Source organism: Cydia strobilella, chromosome 10 (genome assembly GCF_947568885.1).
Source record: "Cydia strobilella chromosome 10, ilCydStro3.1, whole genome shotgun sequence".
Lineage (NCBI taxonomy): Eukaryota > Metazoa > Arthropoda > Insecta > Lepidoptera > Tortricidae > Cydia > Cydia strobilella.
In genome coordinates this window covers 8744082-8766493 of record NC_086050.1, presented here as the reverse complement: position 1 = coordinate 8766493, position 22412 = coordinate 8744082, and positions in this window count along the sequence as shown.

Below are 22412 nucleotides of genomic sequence, written 5' to 3'. Positions count from 1 at the left end.
TAAAGCTAACGCTATTTAGGGCATACTGCTAGTGCTTTTACACCTGCAATCTCTGGGTCAATTATGCCCAGAGGACGTACAGCGCACTCCGTGTGCAATATAATAACGCATTTAGAGCGTTGCTGGGGCTGCATCCGAGGTGCAGTGCATCGGGCATGTTTACGGAGGCGGGAATTGATGGCTTTCATGCGATCATGAGGAAGCGCTGCGCATCATTATGCGCGGGAGCCCTAGCGGCCTTCTAAAGGTGTTTGCCGATAGGTGGGATTCACCCATGCAAAAACGATGGATCGGACTTCACTCGACGTTTGTAAATTTTAATTGGTAAATTTAAATTTTAATTGATATATACTTTAAATTTAATTTGGCATTGACATGTTTTATTATTATCGTTTTTTGCTTTTATTTTTATTATTTTAATGTTTTAATCCATGATCCAATTAATTAATTTTATTTTTATCTATGTCTGACGTACGTAATTTTGCAATGATAATTTTAATTTTGAATTTTATAATTTTATTGTACCATTGTAGTTTTATTATTTTATTGACAGTGTTAATCAAATCAAAACAAACCAAAGAAAAACTTACATTTAAGTATCTTTGTGCTCATCCGGTTGTGTCTATGTTTGTAACTTAGTTCTGTTCTGTATTACTGAATAATTATTAACAATAGTCTTGTAAGTTTTGTACATGTACCTAATTACTAACACTTTTATGGGCTTTGCCTGAAATAAATGGTTTATTATTATTATTATATTATTATAGCGGCAGTAGTTATAGTATACTCCGAAAATTTCAATTACTTACCTATGGCACCCTAAGTTACGTACCTACGCACGGAGTATATTAATTCGTGTACCTACGCTACGGCACGCACAAGTGACAGTTGACTTTAAAGTGACATAAAAATCAGAGTGTACTTTGCTTTAATCATAAAAATTAGACCCTAGAAAATGGTATCACCCGCTTTTGCCAGTGTCTCTGTATAATTGAGATTTTCTGAGGTGATTTTTTCGGATTTTAGTCTGATAAACAAAAGTCATTGTTTCTTTTATGCAGCGCGATTAGCTACCAGATAGCGGTTAAGCAGAAAAAAACACCTAAGATTTGAACTATAAATAAATTTTGGCAAAAATTTAATTTTTAGTACAAGCGTGCTCTTTCCACAGGCAACTAATACTTATCCAGACAATTCTAACAACCCCAAACACAATTAATTTACGTTGTTTTATCACAGAGTTCCTATCGCCACCTCCCGTCTCCATCATCAAATCAGCTCCAGGTCATCATAATAATAATATTGCATTGTGATCCGATTTACATATTTATGTATGCAAAATTTCAGCTTAATCGGAAATCGGGAACTGGGCCAAATTTAGCTTCCAGGATTTGACCCACACTAGCAGAAACGCAGAAATTATTAGGGGAAATAGTCCAAGATGAGTTAAAAAAGAAGTTAGGTTGAAACAACGTCAATTTTGTGGTATTTACATTTTATAATAGTCTTGAGGCAAGAACGCATATTAAGGGGCCCAAACGGACGGTGGGACGAGGATAAACATCGTTTTTTTTGCTTGATAACAGTTAAAGATGTCTCATTATTGACGTTGTTTCAACCTGCCTCAGTTTTAACTCATCTCGGTCTCCTCTACGTGATTATGCGTGACGCGTGAAAGTAAGTACCTACCTACTCGTCAAAGGGTTGTAAGACTTGTAAGTTGTGTCCGATCGAAGTTTCGGTTTCGGCAGGTTTCAGCTTAAAAATCATGTTCAGGCCGAAGGTTCGATTTCGGCCAAAGAACTTTCGGCCGCGCCGAAACTGTATTTTCGGCAATGTTCGGCCGAAGTTTCGGATTCGGCAGATTTCGGCATAACAAGTGCGAGTCGGACTCGCGCATGAAGGGTTCCGTACCATTACGCAATAAACGGCAAAGAAATCACGTTTGTTGTAGGTATGGAAGCCCCACTTAAATATTTATTTTATTCTGTTTTTAGTAAGTATATATTTGTTGTTATAGCGGCAACAGAAATAAATCATCTGTGAAAGTTTCAACTATCTATCACGGTCCATGAGATACAGCCTGGTGACAGACAGGCGGACAGACAGACATACAGACAGACAGACGGACAGACGGACAGTGGAATCTTAGTAATAGGGTCTTTGGGTACGTAAAAATTATGTTTCGGCCGAAGGTTCGGTTTCGGCCGAAACTAGAGTAAAACCGAACCTTCATTTTCCATTGAGTTTTATGATTGGTGGGAATTGGTTCGTTTCTTCCTTCGGTTTCGGTTTCGGCAATAAATCCAGTTTCAGTTGGACACTAGTAGTTGTTAGTACAGACCTGCTAGCATGAGTTGCGTTCTCTCCATACATCTAGCCTAGCGCGACTTCAAGTATGGACTCGCACGCGAGAATGCAACTCATGCTAGACCGCCAGATGTAGTGCATAATTATTTTCCTTCGTATTTTCACGGAAACGTACTTGCTATTTCAGTCAGTCGCGGTACAAAAAGTACTGAGGTTGATTGAAGTAGTATGACAAATACGAAAGTTTACGAAAAAATACGAAAAAAAAACCATGTGACGTTTTTAAGTCGCATTTAGTAGGATAGGATACGTTGAAGAAAAATACCCGGATTAAAATTACAAAATGTATTTAAACTAAAAACTAACTAAATTAGTTAGGGCCGTGAGTCTAATTCTGAGCTGGCAGATTAGTAAATTAGCGCGAAACAAGTCTTTGATAGGAGTCACTTCCCTGCACTACGTTGCAGAAAGTTGCACTCGGAGATAGACGTCTTCAGCCGTGGTTCCGGATCCTCAGCGCGGGAACCTTCCGGAACGTAGAGGAGCATGCGCATTGCGCATCCAGGTTGGTAGGTGAGTATCTCAACCCCAGACTCGGTCCCTAAGATTTTATACATCTTAGTAAAATACTAAAAATGTTGTGTGACTGTGACATCCGGCGCACAAAGGAAGAATTATTAAGCGACCCTTTAAGCATTATTTCAGTGTTCACGGATGTGGCAGTCACAAAGATTACAATAGAAAGGTAAATTAAAATCAAATTGTCCTTATTAGAAATTCACAACACTTACCCGATCCGGGGAAATGTACACAGCATATTATGATTTAAAAATGATCGGCAACTCGCGATCTAGCTAGTTTGCGTCAAGGTTTTAATTATATATTAATATTTTAAATATTTAGAAGATTATTTGTGAAAGAAATGTCACTGATCTTCACAATTTTCTTAGTGACAAATTTCCAAAGATTTCAAGATTCAAATTTTTAACAGCCGGCCAGCACAAAAGGCTAAACACGAACGAGGTTTTATAGCAAACCGTTACAACCAATTATGCACTACACATCTGTACCTATACAGCTTTTACTCCCATTACTCACATAAAAATAATGTCTTATTGTATCTTGTAGAGACAGGACAAAAGTGAACTCTTATTTATCGTTTGCAGCATAGGGTCTACCAAGTCTACCAAATTATTCTGTTTTGTCCAAATATTGAACCAAATGAGTACTGCTTTGAGCATTTATCAATGTTTACACAAACTACTTCTCAATAGGATATAGCATTCTATGTAACCGTAGGTAGGTATACAAAATCACCGTGAGGTCAACGATCAATATTATTTAGATTTTAAGGTCCAGTACGTCAATAGCAGTGGGATATTTTCGTCTTATCAGTGCAACAGTTGCTTGGTGACCTGTTACCCTAAGATTACCTATTAGTATGCTCTAATCTAACATTGCACATTCGTCTAACGAATGTGGAAATATATCAAGGGCTGGGAGGTCAAACCCGATAAGTCGAAAAAATCTACTAGAAAAAGCTTGAAAAGTAGGTAGTGTATGAATACGTTATTAACTCAATTTCGAGATTTTTTCGACTAATCGGGTTTGACCTCCCAGTCCCAGCCCTCGATTTATCCTTCCACGGATCTTAGGATCGAGATAGTTATTCTTTTCTTACTTGAAAATCAATTTTAATGGTAAACGCGTAAATACCAACTGTTGAGTCAAAAACTGACGTTGAGCCAACAAATTTAAGGTTTATAGTACCTAGTTCTATGCATTAGGTATCTGATAAGAAATTTTTTGCACTGTTCGCTGGAACGTTTTGAGAGAGAGAGAGAGAGAGAGAGAGAAAATTTATTTAACATCACAAAACATGAAACATAAAATATGTAGGTTAATAGTTTACTAATGTACCTAACTAGATACATTACTTCTTAACTAAATTAATTGACATTGGCATTAAAGACAGCGTGATGTTAAAAAGGAGTCTCGACTCAGCATAATGTTGCAGTAAATTTACTGCAACGCTGGTTTTCAGTCGGATCCTATAAACAAAAAGAAACACTAAGTACCTATTACATAATAAAAGGAATAAAGACAAAAAAAGTTTTAAGTGATAAAAGAAAAAAAAAGAAACCTTAAGTATTAAGAACATTAAATGAGAAAAAGAAAGATAAAGAATAGGTATATGGAAGGTGTATGAAATGAAAGTGTGCATTGTGTTGTTGAGTGTGTAGTATTATTATAAGTACTTATAAAATTATAAAGGATTTTTTGTGTTTTTGTTGGTTAAGATATATATTTATACGTAGGTAAGACTGATACTGAAGTGTAAAGTGTGAATGTGCGTATTTGTAAATAATATTATATTTAATGTCATTATTGTATGTATTATATGGCTGGGCTATAATCAAAGATAAGAGGGTATTGCTCTACCGCCAAGAGGTAGTTCATTTTGAATCTGAAGAAGGTGTCGCTTAAGCTGTGTTTTAAAACTTTTAAGAGAATTTAATATCTTTAATGGCGGAGGTATATTATTCCAGCACTTAGTTGCTGTGTATTTAAAACTACCTCGAAATGCGGAGGTGCAGTAATGAAAAGTTACTAATTTGTTGTTGACCGATCTAAGACCATATTTCATAGAAGTGTTTGAACGCCAGGTGAACTTTTGGAAGAGGTACTCGGGTTTTGAAAACTTTAATACTCCAAACAACAAGGAAGATAGATGAAGTTCTCTTCTGTAAGTCATTTTAAGAATGCCTGATGAATTTAAGTAAGGTGTCACGTGCGTTCGTGGAGGGATTCTAAAACAGTAACGTGCACATGCATTCTGGACTCTTTGTATAATGCGTTCAGTTCTAGCTAACAACCGTGGTCCATAAACCACGTCCGCGTAATCAAACTTTGAGAGTATTAGCGTATCACAAAGGTTGACTCGAAGGTCTACGCTAAGAAAATCACGGATTCTATAGAGGACCTTAAGTCTATAAAATGAGTTTCGGGCAATATCTGCTATGTGACTTTCAAAACGAAGACATTCATCCATTATAACACCTAGATTACGCGATTCAGAAACACGATATATTTCTTCGCCTGAAATGGAAATGATAGGTTTATGGTTATCTATTTGTATTATTTGATGCTTGGAGCCAAAAATCATAACTTTTGATTTATTAGGATTAAGTTAGAAAGAGTTCGATGATGACCAAGTTGTTATGTTATCTAAGTCTTCATTTATTTTGGCAACTGCTACAGCCACATTAGCAGGATCACATGGGATGTAGATTTGGATATCGTCTGCGTATATGTGGAAGTTACTATGTTTTATTACATCACGGACATCAGCTGTATATAGGATAAATAAAAGCGGGCCTAAGATCGACCCCTGTGGCACTCCTCTAGATAAAATAGATGGTTTGGATTTCAAAAACATACCGTTATTATCTGTAAGTTTGATAACTTGCGTTCGACGATTAAGATAACTCGAAAACCATTTAATTGAGTCTGGTTCAACGCCATAGTATTTCATTTTGGATAACAATAATTTTGTATTAATAGCATCAAAGGCACGTGAGAAATCAAGAAGTGTCATTATAGTTCCCCTGCCCATGTCCTGTGCAGATAGTATATTGTCTACTACATCAAGAAGTGCAGTTGCCGTACTACGCGATTTACGAAACCCAGATTGTTGAATAGGAAGAATTTGATTTCTTTCAAGAAAAGCATATAACTGTGTGTATACAATGCGTTCCAATATTTTAGATATACAAGGAAGAATGCTTATTGGTCGCAAATCTTTAAAACTAGTGATATTATTTTTTTTAGGAAGAGGCGTTACCAAAGCCACTTTCCAGGCATCGGGGAAGACTGATGATGTTATGGATTTATTTTATTTATTATTACAGTTATTGTACTAAGTGAACGAGGAAGAGTTAGAAGTAGCATATCGTCGCTGCGCGTACAAAAGTCGCTATGTGATTTTTTACGATTTTTCGGTTTTGATGCCATTTTGAACCTTATTTCTATACGCATATGCTCCAAAAACAGCGTGGCGCTTATTGCAATATTTAAGGATTTATCAAATGTAGGTATGTGACGCCCATACAATGAATGCTCTTCCTATAATCGCTAACTGGAATAAATCACATAACTACATTAGCTTATTTGAACAGCAATTACAGACGTGTGCTCGCTATGTGATGCTTGACACATAGCGATATTTTCTATAAGTTTATTTAAAAATGATTAGATGCGCTTGCTCCCGATATGTAGTTTCTCGCACATAGCTATATTTTTATACTAGTTGCAGTCGATGTTATGTTTCTAGACTGTGCGTTTTACTATACATAGCGGGATTTTCTTATAACAATCGAGTCTACCGTATATTAAACTATTATCTACCCTCAAGTTGTATACAGGTCCCTACTAAACATGATTATTTCATGTGAAGCGCTAGTGGCCTAGCTGTAAGAGCGTGCGACTTTCAATCCGGAGGTCGCGGGTTCAAACCCACGCTCGTACCAATGAGTTTTTCGGAACTTATGTACGAAATATCATGTGATATTTACCAGTCGCTTTTCGGTGAAGGAAAACATAGTGAGGAAACCGGACTAATCCCAATAACGCCTAGTTTCCCCTCTGGGTTGGAAGGTCAGATGGCAGTCGCTTTCGTAAAAACTAGGGATTAGTTCTGTTGTCAAGTAGACCCCAGGGTCCCATGAACCGTGGCAAAATGCCTGGATAACGCGAGGAAGAAGAGTTGACCTTACTATTTTTTGCCTATATTTTCAAAAGCCCGATTTTTAATTGATTGCAGGTTTATTTCGGAAATTATTTAAAACTCAACTTTTTGAAATTCCTTAATAATCTTTTTTTTTTGTTGACAAAGGCCCTCCGGGTTGGGGAGGCATTTGGATATGTGGGACACCCTCCTGCAACCATCCTCTCCTAGTAAGAGGAGAAAAGGAGATATACCCACTAAAAGCCACTCCGGCGCTCACCCTTCTGGCCGTTTTCAAGGAGGTGCGGGATGCCTGAGATTCTACTCCTTCCAGCGGCCCTGGCTTATCTTACTCCGGAGTACCCACACCACTGGAAAGGAGAGTCATTGACGCTTGACCCACTGCCAATCGTGTAGCGCCGTGTAGTGCGGACCCCCACAGCCCGCTGGCCCTGCTAGGGGTTTAGGCGGACAGCAAATTGTGCCCATCTTCTTCACCGCCGTCTGCGCCGGTTCGGGTGCGCGTCTTCAGCTCCTACTCTCACGCTCCGTTTCCGCGGCCTCCTTCCTTGAAATGACGGTGTAGCAGAAGAAGGCAACTGCGTTCCATTTCCTTTCGCTGCCCAACATAGTCATTAATACGTTGCGCAGCGAAACGTTCCCTAATCCAAGAGCCGCCGTCATGGTGCGACACTCTACGGCCCAACGATTGCATTCTTGACTGCAGTGTGCCTCTATGGTATGAGATCCGTAGCGAAAGTCCTCCAGGTCGTCCTTCTAGCTTTGCTGCATCCGTTCGTGCCCTTGTTGACGCGTCCTCGGCAGTTCATCGGGTGCAGGGAATTAATTTAGGGCCCTGCACCTGACCCTCTCCCTGTGCGCATCGGCGAGTACCAGAGCCTCTAATTATCACCCATTTTTTGACAACTTGAATCATGAAAACAACCTAACTTCACTGTGATTACTTACTTAATAAAGCAATGCAGGAGAAAACCAATGACAGTCCATTATAAGACTGTCATCTGATATTTGACTGTTGAATAAGTATATAAGGGGAAGTTTGAAAGTAGCACCGGTAACGGAGAAGATGAGGAGTAGTATATAGGTTCGCGCCGTGGTATGGGCATGTAACGAGGAAAGATGAATGTCACATAGGCAAAACAATGTTAGGAATGAATGCTGATGGACGGAGAGCGGATGGTAGACCCAAAAAGGAAGAAAGGAGAAGGAAAGAAAGGAGTGAGTGCTGAGGTGACCAAAGATAGAGGAGAATGGAAGAGAAAAACTTATAAGGGAGGAGGATAAGGGCAGGAAGAAGAGAGTCCTTAAAGAGATGAGAGTTTTTACATTTCAAGATTTTAAAGGCAACATTTTGATTACAAAACTAGAAAAAATAGTTTTTTATCGTTTTTCTCCTTGCTTCGTATATATGTATATTATTTGATTACTTATTGGGCTGGCAAATAATTATCAAACCAATTTAAATGAGTTACCTAGGTAAACATATTTAGTTCAAAGATATTGACTGAAACAAATTGATCATAAAGTAATAGTTATAATAAAAAAGTACGTAGATTATTAATTCACGAATAAAATTCAATTATATTGACTTACATAGCATTTTTTTCTGTTTTATTGAACGCTTACATCATATTATTAAATAGCCATGTGACGATAAAGAACAAAAAATGTATAGGGTCCTTAACAATTAAATCTAACCATGTAATGGTAAGACACTTAGAGGTTATTTATGACCCAAACAAAACTCGCTATGTGACATATTTATGAAAAAGTATTTTTTTCATATTATTAAAACTGAAATATTTTTTCATGTAATTCCTTAATGTATGTTAAAGTGCAAATACTTTTGTCACAAAAATATTGATTCATTTATGTCCAATAATTATCGAAATAAACAGTTTTTTGTGTCTCCTGTAAAGTAGGTTAAAAACACATGGCGACTTTTGTACGCGCAGCGACGATATCTAAGTTAATACCGTCATCACCCAGAGCAGAGGATTTAAGTGATCTGATTATTTTAAGCACAGAGATCTCATCTACTGGCTCTAACCTAAATGATGAAGTATGATAGTGGTTGGATTCAAAGTAAGCCTGATATGGTTGTGGAGCTACAGGACTGCCTGGAACTTGGAGGAAATGTGAATTAATAAGATCTGGGTCACGTAAATGAGTAGGAATTTCATGGTTCTGAGAGTTATGAGTTATTTTCACGGTACGTTTAAGATTGTTCCATAGAGACCGAGAGTTACTAGCATTATGGTTAATATTTTGGTTGAAATAAGCCCGTGTTTCATTAAATAGAGCTTTGTTGACGCTGCTTTTTAAATCAGTGTAGTATTTTTTATGTTCATCTAATCCAGATGCCATAAACCTATTATGAGCCTGATCACGCAGGCGCATCATTTCCCTAATCGTATATGTTATCCAAGGATAGCTTCTTTCTCTGATAATAACCAGTTTTTGAGGTGCATATAAGTCGAACAGAGATAAAACTATGCTATTAAAAGAATTGACCATATCATTTACGGTTGATAGTGAAATGATATTGTCCCATTGAATATATTCAAGAGATTTGTTAAATATTAGTAAATCAATATCTTTTAGTGGTCTTAGAATAACTTGCTGAGGCAAAGGTTTAATTTTCTTTATATTTAGTTCACAAGTTAGGAATGCATGGTGACTAAGAGTAGGTATATAGTCTACTTGAGTGTTTAAAACGGCAATGTTGCTACAAATCAAATCTATCAATGTACTGCTATGACTTGTAAAGTGAGTTGGCTCATTAACATATTGTGTAAAATTTAAATAGTTTAAAAATTGAGTGAGTTTAGTACAATTTCGGTCTTTATTTAACAAATTAACATTAAAATCTCCCATTAACGTAATATAGTCATAACTAGAGAATGAGGAAATAGTTTCAGTTAGTGAATCTATAAAAGTATCAATGTCTAACCATGGTGGCCGGTAAGCTGTTCCTAGAAGTAAAACTACACCTTTAATAGATAACTTAAGCCACATTTGTTCAACTACGGAGTCAGAGGGATGAGCACAGCGCCGCGCAGTAATGCCTTTCCTGATGTAAAAGCCGACGCCGCCACCGCGTTCGCGCACCGAGCGAGGCCGTGGGACGTGGCGCAGGCTATAGTTCGGCAAGACAGGTGCCCGCCCCTCTTCCCCTTCCCGAAGCCAGGATTCATTTATAGCCATTATGTCTATATTACGCTCTTGAACTGCAACTATAAATTCGTTATGATTAGTCCCTAGAGAGCCTGCATTGAGAAGTCCAAATTTTAAATTTATTTTTTTGGTCATTTATAAATAGAACTAGGTTCGTATAGGACTAGGTTAAAAACATTTAGCGTGATAAGTATAAAAAATGCGTGTGTTATGTATGACATCGAGTAAAAAATAGCAACAAACATACAACTAGTTAAAAAGTAAAGGCTTAGTGTAACAAAAAGTTTCCACAGAAACAGACTACTATGATAAAGTATTGCACGAGACAGATATTTTTGAGATCCATAAGAAAGAAACCTAGTATTTATATAAAAATCTAAATTATAATTAATAATATGTAAAAAAGTGGCGTACATTAGGGTTAAACATATTATCAAACCGCAATCAATTAGGCAGCCCTTTCTATATTTTGGGCCTTCGGACCTATGTGGAGCTCAGCCTTTGCCCTCCGCAAAACCTTACTGTCTACCATCGAACTCCAAGCTGACATTCGGATCCACGACTGAAACAGCGTTGCTACTGCAGCGTTGCAGCTGCAGAAAACCGGCAATTTGACTGTCAGTTTCCTTAATAAATTACGTTGATGACATTGCCACATTTCTGTCGCGATTAAAACGTTCAATCCATCACTTAATTTATTAAGGCGGTTCCCTGAGCCAAAAGGCGAAAAATCTCCTTATATGATCATGTTTTTCTAAGAGGCGTTGATATTCGTAGACGTGGAAAAAATATATGTAGTTCTTGACTATATTATCTTTAATACCATAGCTTCCGATACACGAATTATGACACTTCGCTCGATACAATTAATTCCCAAAGTAACCTCTAACTCGGACTTTTAATCCAACTTTACTCGGTTATTTATTATGTGATACTATAAACAAAAAAAGAAGAAAAAACAATCTTAACTTAAATAGTAATTTCATAGCTTTCGAATTTCGATATTGTAGGGTAACGTTTTTAAAATAAATAAAAATCGACAAAATTCGATCAAAATGGATACTTAGCGAGCATGCTCTTTCCCGTTCTTTCTTGCGAAATGTGACAGAGACCGCGGCAAACCGATGGAACGGCCTGAAGAAAATTGATAGTGATATTTTATTCTCCACAGCTGCAACGGTGCCGCTGCATTAACGCTGCTGCAGGCGCAATTCGAATCTGTATGCAATATGAATCGATCTGTATGCTAGTTGTGTGATCTACCTACCAAGCCATGAAGCCAGTAATAAATCAGACGTCAATGCAAACGGTCGTTTTACTTGCTGTCGCTCCCGGTTCCATATCCATCATCTGGCGACGAGGATGGGATCAAATACGTTCATCGACTATATGGTAATCGGTTCTAGAACGTATTTGATACTGGTTGATGCGTTCAGTAAATGGATAGTGTGTTGTCATATGGAAAATGGAACGGCAACTAAGGCGTTGATTGGCAAGTTAAAACAAATATTTTCATGTTTTGGCATCCCTAACTTGCTTGTATGCTGCTTTATGTTGCTTGCTTGTTGTAATGACGTAAAAATTGCTTCCGCGGAATTCAGAGAATTTTGTTCCAGTAATGGTATTGAAATGAAATGAAATGAAAGTAGATACAAATGATCCATATTATGTTAGTAGTAACTTATATTAAACACATGACGTCGCCTATCTATCACCCATGTAGTAACGGCCAGGCAGAAATAAGTGTAAAAATTTGTAAAAAAATCTTAAAATCAATATTAAAAGAAAATCTGCCAGTACAAATTGTTCATGACTCTTTACGGGAATATTTGTTTACATACCGAAATACTGTACATACTTCTACTGGGGCGACACCTGCAAAATTAATGTTTGCTCGCGAATTAAGGACACGATTAGACTTATTACTGCCAAAAAATAAAAACCCGACATTTTTGTTGCAGGAAGCCTCTAATATTAGTCGGGAATTTTGCACCGGCGATTTGGTATGGGTTAGATAGTACAAAATTCCGGTTTAATAAGTGAAACCGTTACGTCACAGTCACAATAAATTTAACCCCCACCTGCCACCTTCGGCTACCATTGAACCTGAACCTGAAATTGAGAATAATGAATAATGAAACCACAGAGGGAAGGGAGGAGAGGAATGACTGTGAGGACGCTAACACAGAGGGTGAACGAGAAATGCCTCATGTGCCGCTGGCAGTCGCCGGTTCTGATAACACGGCTGATGATAATGAGGATTTGCCGTCCGCCAAACAACGCTTTCGACCTAGGGTCAACGTAGATTTTAAGAAGTATTTTTAAGTTTAAGCACCTGTTAATTAGTGTTTTTTTGTTTAACAGGTTCCAAAATTAATGATGGAGGATATGATCTGTATGCTAGTTGTGTGATCTACCTACCAAGCAAGTAATAAATCAGACGTCAATGCAAAGTGTCGTTTTACTTGCTGTCGCTCCCGGTTCCATATCCATCAATGTCACCTTAAGGTAGTTGACCTTACGCGCTTCGTCTTTCGCAGTTAATAATAGGCTGCCTTGAACGGGGGTTAATAGTAAGTACTAAGTGCTCGTATCAGGTACCTGACATTACAAGCAAAAGGCAGATACCGTAGCAGTATTTTGTTCACGTTTACTATAGTTTTCATTGATAGTCTTTATGAAATATGCTTAACTTTCAAGATTTTTTCATATTCTTTGGACGCATGGTTCAAAAGTCAGAGGGGAGGGCGACTCAGTATATTTTTTCTTTCGGGGGAGTATTCGAAAATATATACTTTATCAAAAATAATTTTTAATAAAACTAATTTATTTAGAAATACCTATCCAACGACACTCCACACCATAGGATAAAAGTAAAAAAAAAAATCCCCTAGGCCTTAGAGTATAGGGCCTATACCAGGCCTCCTTCACTCGCTCAAAGCCACGCGCTATATGCCTACCGCTCGGCGTATCGTCGACGATATAATCGACAGAGGGCCGCCGAACGCCCGCCTGAACGCCCGCCTGAGCGCTCGCACCGCACGTTTCCCGCGCTTACGCTTCGAAATGCCGAAACCACGTAATTATTGTGCAGTAGATGGGTGTAAAAGTCAAAAAACAAAAGAAAATTTGTCGTTTTTTTAGGGTTCCTTACCCAAAGGGTAAAAACGGCACCCTATTACCAAAGATAGATATAACTCCGTAATAGATGGATACAGTCTAAGGAAAAAACGTGCCTCGAAAATCAAGAAAATTTGATTCTCGTTCAGAGGGCGCTACTAGTTTTGGCCTACAATCGTATAGATGGCGTTGACGGTTTCGTTTGTTATTTAACAATTTTAACGCATATCAGTGAAAGAACATGGGTCAAAATCATAAAAAAATTTAATGCAAAAAAAAAACATTTATCTATATTTAAATACATTCTATCGTATTTTTATAAATCTTCATTTTTAGTTTTAAAGTGTGTCGACAGATGGCAGTGAATTTACTGGGGTTACAAAATTTGCTGACAGTACCGCTCTAGTATAAGGTACTCTATGCTATTACTAAGACTCCGCTGCCGCTGTCCGTCTGTCACCAGGCTGTATCTCATGAACCGTGATAGCTAGACAGTTGAAATTTTCACAGATGATGTATTTCTGTTGCCGCTATAACAACAAATACTAAAAAGTACGGAACCCTCGGTGGGCGAGTCCGACTCGCACTTGGCCGGTTTTTTCATTTCCGAGAGACGAAGAAAGGTGAGTAGTATTTTAAATCTATCTTTATGAATTTTGTCACTATTTATTTCTTTGAACATAAGTAAATAAATCGTAAATTAAGGAGTTTTTTGAGTCGGGTATTATAAGTGTTGTTTTTAAATATTTGATTGACTAATATAAAATATGGTTGATTCGCAACATTCGTTTTATTACAATAATAACATAAGTAACAGTACAACCCTAGCGCATTCTTACGATGACGCGTTGGCACGTGGCTCGCACGGCGAGCAAGGCAGTCTCGACTCTTTGTGCGCATACTTATGGTACATTTCTTCTCGTCCTGAGCAGCAGGTATTATTATTAAGATTTTGTAGGCTATTATAGAGTAGGTATTTTCGCTTTTGTATGGGAATGATGTATCTGTTACGTAGTAACTATTTATTAATCTGTGCCTATACTATACGTTTAGACGAATTGTAAAAAAAAAATTGTGACGACAAATCGTCATAATTGATTTATACATATACATATGCATGGCATGCACGCCAAATTACGGCTTTTTAGCACTAACGATCACGGAGCAAACCGCGGACGGACAGACATACAGACGAGCAGACAGACGGACGTGGCGAAATAATAAGGGTTCAGGACGGGCCTTACGGCCACTAAGAACGGTGCTAGTTCAGCGGTGTCACTCACGAATTCGAGCCAATCATGCAGTCTAACGCAACATAAGTAGTTGCGACCAATCGCGCGCGTGATGCGAACTCATCAACACTTATCACGTTGTGGCGGTAGACTGCACGATTGGCTCGATTTCGTGTGCTTGACACCGCTGTACTGGCCCCATTCTTATTGCCCGTAAGGCCTGTCCTTTATATATATCAATGGAGGGTGTCTAGTTGACTACGGAACCCGAAAATAAATTGTTATAATGATTAAGCCACTTCCCAGAATCTTTCAAAGGCGCCGTACCATGGTATGGTGCAATTAATATAAAATTAAGTAAATACATAACACTCAATATAATATACCACACTCAATGCAATGTTATCGTCTGATTACTTTTTTTTTTTCTCTTTATTTTGGCACAAACAGTCATTACAGAAAAGTGACATTGAAAAGTATTACATATAATATTGACAATACAGTGCCGAAAACGTAATAGATTATAGTTATAAATTTGTTGAAACGGACCTGAATTAACTTAACTATAAGAAGAAGATGAAATTGAAAGAAGGAAGACGTCCAGTCTGACTGCTATCCCTATCCCAGAAGGGCCAGCAGAACATGTCACCTTTAAATTTAAGTAAATTACTTACTGAAATTACGATACCTTGTTATCATACGTATGTTTTCTTTGTTGCTTAGTGATAATTCTGCTTCTACCTATTAAGAGCCGTAACAGCAATGTATGAGTTGAAATGAAATGTATGAATGTACCTACTTCGTATGTACCTAATAAAAACAGTTTGAATTAGGAATTTATTGCGCGAGAATAAGGTAAACAAATGAGTGAGTATTTTAGTAGCTATTATGGCTAGAGGGATGGGCAGAATTAATGATCAACTAAGTGCATTTTTAAATCTTTAAAATGAGAAGCGATTATATAGGTACTTAGAAGTATTAAATGTAATGTCTGGGAGATCGAGCTTTGCTCGGAAAACATATAAAAAACGAAAAATTGCTCGTTTTCTGAGAGATAAGACCTAGCTAAGTCGATTTTTCGCCCCCGAAAACCACCATATAGCAAATTTCATTGAAATCGTTGCGCGTCTTACGTAAGCGAACAACTCGCGAAGGCGTAACGAAGCTGCGCGGCGCGGCGCGGCGGACCCACGGCGTTCCCGTTCGCAACGAGATCGCCTACGTAGGACACTTCTATGAATCTTCTAAGGATTGTTTCACTCCGCGCCGCATCGCTTCCGAGATCCCCGAAATATAAAAATCTATATACAAGAATTGCTAGTTTAAAGGTTTAAGATATTTATAGAAAAGATTGTAGACCGCGGGCCAGGAACAGATGTCCATGACCAATCGCCTCCCGGGCGAAAACTCGTATAGTGGTTAACGGCTATGTATGATGAACCCTCGTGAACGTCAGCTGCCGCTCCGTTGGTGGGTTGAGGAATGGCAGCAAATAAAGTCTATAAAAATTTTTTGTCATCGCCTCCCGCTTGATAATTTGTCAGATGATAGTTTAGATGCTATTGTGAATAAACACAATCGTCAGCCGATTGTATCGCTGTGGAAAGACCGTCAGCTGGTCACATGAACATGTAAAAAAGAAAATTCTTTTCAGTCATCGGCGTCATCGCCTCCCGTTTAATACTTTGTCAGATGAGAGTTTAGATGCTATTGTTAATAAAACAAATCGTCAGCCGGTTGTATCGCGGTGGAAAGACCGTGTTACGCGTTTCGGTGGCTGCCATTCCTCAACCCACCAACGGAGCGGCAGCTGACGTTCACGAGGGTTCATCATATATAGCCGTTAACCGCTATACGAGTTTTCGCCCGGGAGGCGATTGGTCATGGAAATCTGCGCCTGGCTCGCGGTCTATTGCTACTTAAAGTACTTAACCCTTTATAGGGTAGGTACGAGTACACCACATCTAGGTACTTACTATACGACAGTGTTGGCCGAACGTTAATTGCAATTAACCAGTACAAATTGAACCGTAAAATGTAACCGTCCGTTACGGTTTACGGTTCAATTTGTACTGGTTAATTGCAAGTAACGTTCGGCCAACACTGCTATACGGCAAATAATCCTGTTTTGTATTTTATCCTTATGTAGAATTTTTGGAAATTAAAGAGGCAATGAGGTTTGAGTCGTGTGTTTTTAGGGTTCCGTACCTCAAAAGGAAATAATGGAACCTTATAGGATCACTTGTGCGTCTGTCTGTACGTCCGTCCGTCCGTCTGTCCGTCTGTCACAGCCTCTTTGCTTCGAAACTACTGGACGAATTAAGTTGAAATCTGGCACACGTATGTAAGTCTGTGATCCAAAGACGGACATGTAACGTCTACATATTAAATATATTAATAACGGGTCACTCACGTATTTTAAGTCGAAAAACGCTCGACATGTTTCACTCCGTACCGAGGAGTGTCATCAGGACCTTGCGTTCACGGTGACGGACCGGCGCAGACTGCGGGCCGCAGCCCGCAGACATAAAATACGTGAGTGACCCGTTAATAATATATTTAATATGTCTGTGTCTCACGGACGTTATGTAACGTCTACAAATAAATTTGAAACATAAGGCCACTTTTGGGAGGTAAACGAGAAAATTTAAAACAAAGTTTTGCAAAATATATCGTGTCATATATCAAATGAAAGGGCTTATTGTAAGAATCTCAATTTTTTTAAATAATTTTAAGCTAAACAGTTTAGAAGTTTTTCAAGAAACTGCCATAAAATGACCATGAATGAATGAATGATGTGCCATGAATGATGTTTAACGAAAAAATTAATCCAAAATTACAAAAAACAATTACATAAATATAAATGTTAAATTACACAAGAAAAAAAAACTAATAAAAACTATACAAATAACAGAAGTACTAAAATTGTTTAGAGATGTAAAAGTCTCTAGGTGTCAGATAAAATGTATATAATAATAAAAAAAGATCATCAAATTATCCAGATGTAAAGGGTCTCCAAGACTTGAATTGTTATATAATTAATAAAAAATACAAGATATTAAGGCGCTTCGCGCAGTTTTTGGCCAAAAACTGTTACTTTTTAGAGCTTATAACTTCTAAATGAGTCAACCAAAAATTATGAAAAAAATATATATGCATCTTCACTCTATGGACAACAATCGCAACATTTGACTTTTTTCCTGAAATTTGTAGTTTCACCGAAAAAAAAATAACACGACAGGCCGTTTTGCGGCTAACTTTGCTTATAACTTCTAAACGGCTTAATCGATTAAATTTATTTTTAAACTAACAAAAATGTTTTAACAGGTTCTACAAATGCAACATAGCTTTTCTTAATCAAAAAATATTTTCTTAAGAAATCGAACGTTTTTCCACATTTCATGCGTATGCAGCCTGAAAATGGCGTGGCCGGCAGTCGTGTGCCAGCTTTGAGACGAGGAGGCTGTGTCGCTCGTCGCTCCGTGCCTTCCTTGCACTATGTTCGCTTATGCACAAGCAAAGTGCTATAATATCGGAGTTATTGTGGCCAAAGAATAAATAACTGCAGAGCGCTGATTTGGTTGCGACGCGCATTAGCGAGCGCAACACGGTATTTTGCGGTCTATAACAATGAATGTAATGATAATATCCGTATATATTATACTATAATATACGTATGTTTGAGAAAACTTCATTTGAAATAAATAAATAAATGTTTTCTAACCGATATATTATAATGTCATTCAAGTTTTACGTTTTGAATAATGTTCCATTCCATCTCGAAACAATAAATAATTGATTTAACATAAGCTACCTATTACCTATTACGTTGTATGTATGAATAGTACCTGTTAAAAAACATTGTTTTTGTAGTTTAAAAATAATTTTAATCGATCAAGAACTAGCAAAACGGCCTATCGTATTTTTATTTACGGAAAAACTTACTATTAAGTTAAGTAGTAATTAGTGTTAAATAGTGTAATTGTAGTTATGTCTGTAAATTTTTCATGGGTGATCCTTGCCTGTTAATAAACGTTTTATTATATTATTATTATTTGTATCTCCTTCTGGATTTCAGTAATTATTTCATTGGGTCAACTTGGTGTATTATGTCTTCTAAATAGGTAAACAAAAAATTATGAAAAAAATATATATGAATCTTCATTTATTGTTCAACAATTATAAAATTAAACTTATTTCCTGATATTTATAGTTTTACCGTAATAAAAATAATAAAACAGGCCATTTTGCGGCTAACTTTGGTTATTTTCACTAAACGGCTAAATCAATTAAAATTATTTTTAAACTAACAATAATGTTTTAATAGCTGACGGTCTTTCCACCGCGATACAACCGGCCGACGATTTGTTTTATTAACAATATCATCTAAACTACCATCTGACAAAGTATGAAATGGGATGCGATGACTGAAAAGATTTTTTTACATGTTCATGTGACCAGCTGACGGTCCACCGAGATAAAACCGGCTGACCATTTTTTTATTCACAATAGCATCTAAACTATCATCTGACACAGTATCAAGCGGGAGGCGATAATAAAAAAAATTGCGTGTTTCGGTGGCTGCCATTCCTCAACCCATCAACGGAGCGGCAGCTGACGTCCACAGGGGTTCATCATACATAGCCGTTAACCACTAAACAAATAAATGACTGCAAAGCGCTGATTTCGTTGTGGCGCGCTTGTAATAAAAACCGGCCAAGCGCGAGTCGGAGTCGCGTTCCAAGGGTTCCGTACATTACTCAAATTAAACAATTTATTTTTTATGTGAAACGTGCGTGAAATGTCTTTAATAAACCCGTAGGGGTTGGATCAAAAACTAAATAATTAAGTCCGACTCACGCTTGACTGCTCATTTCTAATAAGTTTCCTGTGATCTATAGGTAAAGATCTATTTTGTGTATTTTTTTTTCAAAATTTTATACCCAGTAGTTTCGGAGACAAAGGGGGGGAATGCTCATTTTTTGCCTATTTTCGTGAATAACTTCTAAACAATTTAAAAGTGCTTGTTGCTAGGCCTATTTGAATAAAGAATATATTGAATTGAATTGAATTGAATAGACTGTTTATCCTAAAATTATAAAAAATATACATTTGAGATTCTCACAATGAGCTCTTTTATTTGATATGTAACACGATATAGTTTGAAAAACTTTCTTTTTTAATTTTCTCTTTTACCCCCCAAAAGTGGCCCCCGTGTTTAAAATTAATTTGTTTACGTTACATGTCCGTCTTTGGGTCACAAACTTACATATATACACCAAATTTCAACTTAATTGGTTCAGTCGTTTCCGAGAAAATAGGCTGTGACAGACGGACAGACAGACAGACAGACGCACGAGTGATCCTATAAGGGTTCCGTTTTTTTCCTTTTGAGGTACGGAACCCTAATAATGATGATATTCCCACGTAATGATTGAAAAAACTTCGAACTTCGAAAAATAACACATTTGTAGTAGTATATGAAGTTAACTAGGAATGGCATTATTTATATTTATTTATTACGGATAAAAAAAAACTGTATAAAATAAACGCACTGTACGCCTCAACTCTGTCTGTAGCTTTAGCTATAAATCTTAATCCGTCGATTTGACTTAGGTATTTATTTGTAAGAAACAGATAAAAAACAAATTAACTAATTGAGGCTTGTAAAGTATAATGCATTAAGGGAATATATTTTATTATAATTTACGACCTCCACTACACGCATGATCTACTCATACTCAAACAACAAAATATCTGCAAAAGATACACAAATACGAGGTATAGCGCCAAATGCCGCGCGCCTCTGGGTTGTAGGTTATTCTTTGAACCTCGTTCCGCCGCAGTCGCCGCACCGAGACGAAATTCACGTACGATCGCAGTGAGCGGGGTGCGGGTACAGAGACGCTGAGACGCTCAAGGCCAAATCAGCGAGAATCGTCTTAAATCAGACAAACAGACAAGAACCGAATGAAGTGCCTCACGTTAATATATATCATGTCTATCTTGCACAACTTTTGGTAAGTCATTAATGTATACCAAAATCAGGAAGGGACCAAGAATTGAACCTTGAGGCACTCCGAGGGCTACCGGGGACCCCGCCGATTGAGTTCCATTGATAACTACTCGCTGATGACCCGCAAGTGTCATTTTAACGATCTAAAAACTTTAAGAAAGTAGTATTCACAGAGATTACCAGCTAACCTTGCGTCATAGTGCGTTTGGCTGGCCGCTGCGCCTTCTATGCCGTATAATTTGAAAACGGCTAATCGCGTGAAAACATTTTTAGTACCTAATTGTCGCAAATTTTATGCTCTACAACTCTTTCCTACATGTAAATAATATCGGAGCTATAGAAATTTTGATATCCGCGAAAACCGGTTTGTATGACATTTGACCTTGAATAACTCCTGACGCGCACACGATCTATGCGTAGATTTTTAAGAGAACCTTTAATACGTCATAACGAAGGTGTACACGAGTTTCCAGCTTATTATCTCTCATTCCGAGGTGAAACCCTTAATTTAACGGGGCCAAAGGGGCGCAGACAGTTATGGATAGTTATGGGTTTAAATACATAAAATTCTGTAGGTATTTTTTTTATGTAATAGAAAGCAAACGAGCAGACGAGCCTCCTGATAGGAAGCAGTCATCGCCGCCCATGGACATACCTAAGCAACATCAGAAGAGCCACTTATGCGTTGCCCACCTTATTTTCCATAATGCCAAAAAAAAGTAGTTTAACAGTGCCTTTGGTTTTACTGTAATGTTGTGTTGCTTATTTGAGTAATAAAAAAAAACAGAAATAAAAATGCGGACTAGAGTTGTATAGCGGTCGGGTCGTCTACTGTCCTCATATGTGTCCTTATTACAATATATGCATTGCAAACGTGACATAAATGATGGTGTTATCAATAACAAGTCAATCTGGTGTCAAAAAGTCAAAGTGGACCGTTACAGATTTTGATAATAAAGCCAAGAGTTCAAGAAGACGAATTCACAGAAATCGATAACAAAACTACAGTTTTGGCAGGAAAATATGGTAGAATAGGACACATTCTTAAGGTAATTAGCCCATTCTGATACCGGTGAAATCCCTGCAAAATGTCTGAGAAATGACGCAAAACCCTAAAACACGACTTATTAGAAGGCGCAGGCCCAGCATTTTCATTGACTGCGCGGGTGCGGGCTGGTCGAGGTCTTGGACTAACCATTGTGACGTGAACTCAAGATTCGTAATAAGCAAAGATAGATATGACTCCGTAATAGATGGATACAGTCTAAGGAAAAAACGTGCCTCAAAAATCAAGAAAATTTGATTCTCGATCAGATGGCGCCACTACCTTTGGCCTACTCTCGGATAGATGGCGTTGACGGTTTCTTTGTTATTTAACAATTTTAACGCATATCAGTGAAAGAACGTGGGTCAAAATCTTATAAAAATAATTAATGCAAATAAATAAAAAAACATTTATCCATATATAAATACATTTTATCGTATTTTTATAAATCTTCATTTTTAGTTTTAAAGTGTGTCGATAGATGGCAAAGAATTTACTGTGGTTACAAAATTTACTATGACAGTACCGCTCTATCCTATTATATACTCTTTGGTAATAAGTAAGTGTGCGTGATTGTTTGTATTTATCCTGGTTTGTCCGGGTCTTCAACTCATTGTCGGTGGTCGGTAAGCGACTGGTGATGGCGTGGCACTACGGGATTAAGTCCCCGGCAAGCTCGGTTCTCCATACACAAGTAGTTACGCTTTCAGTTTAAAAAGACTAGCTAGATTTCTCTGGAACTTTTACTTACAATAGGATAAGGTA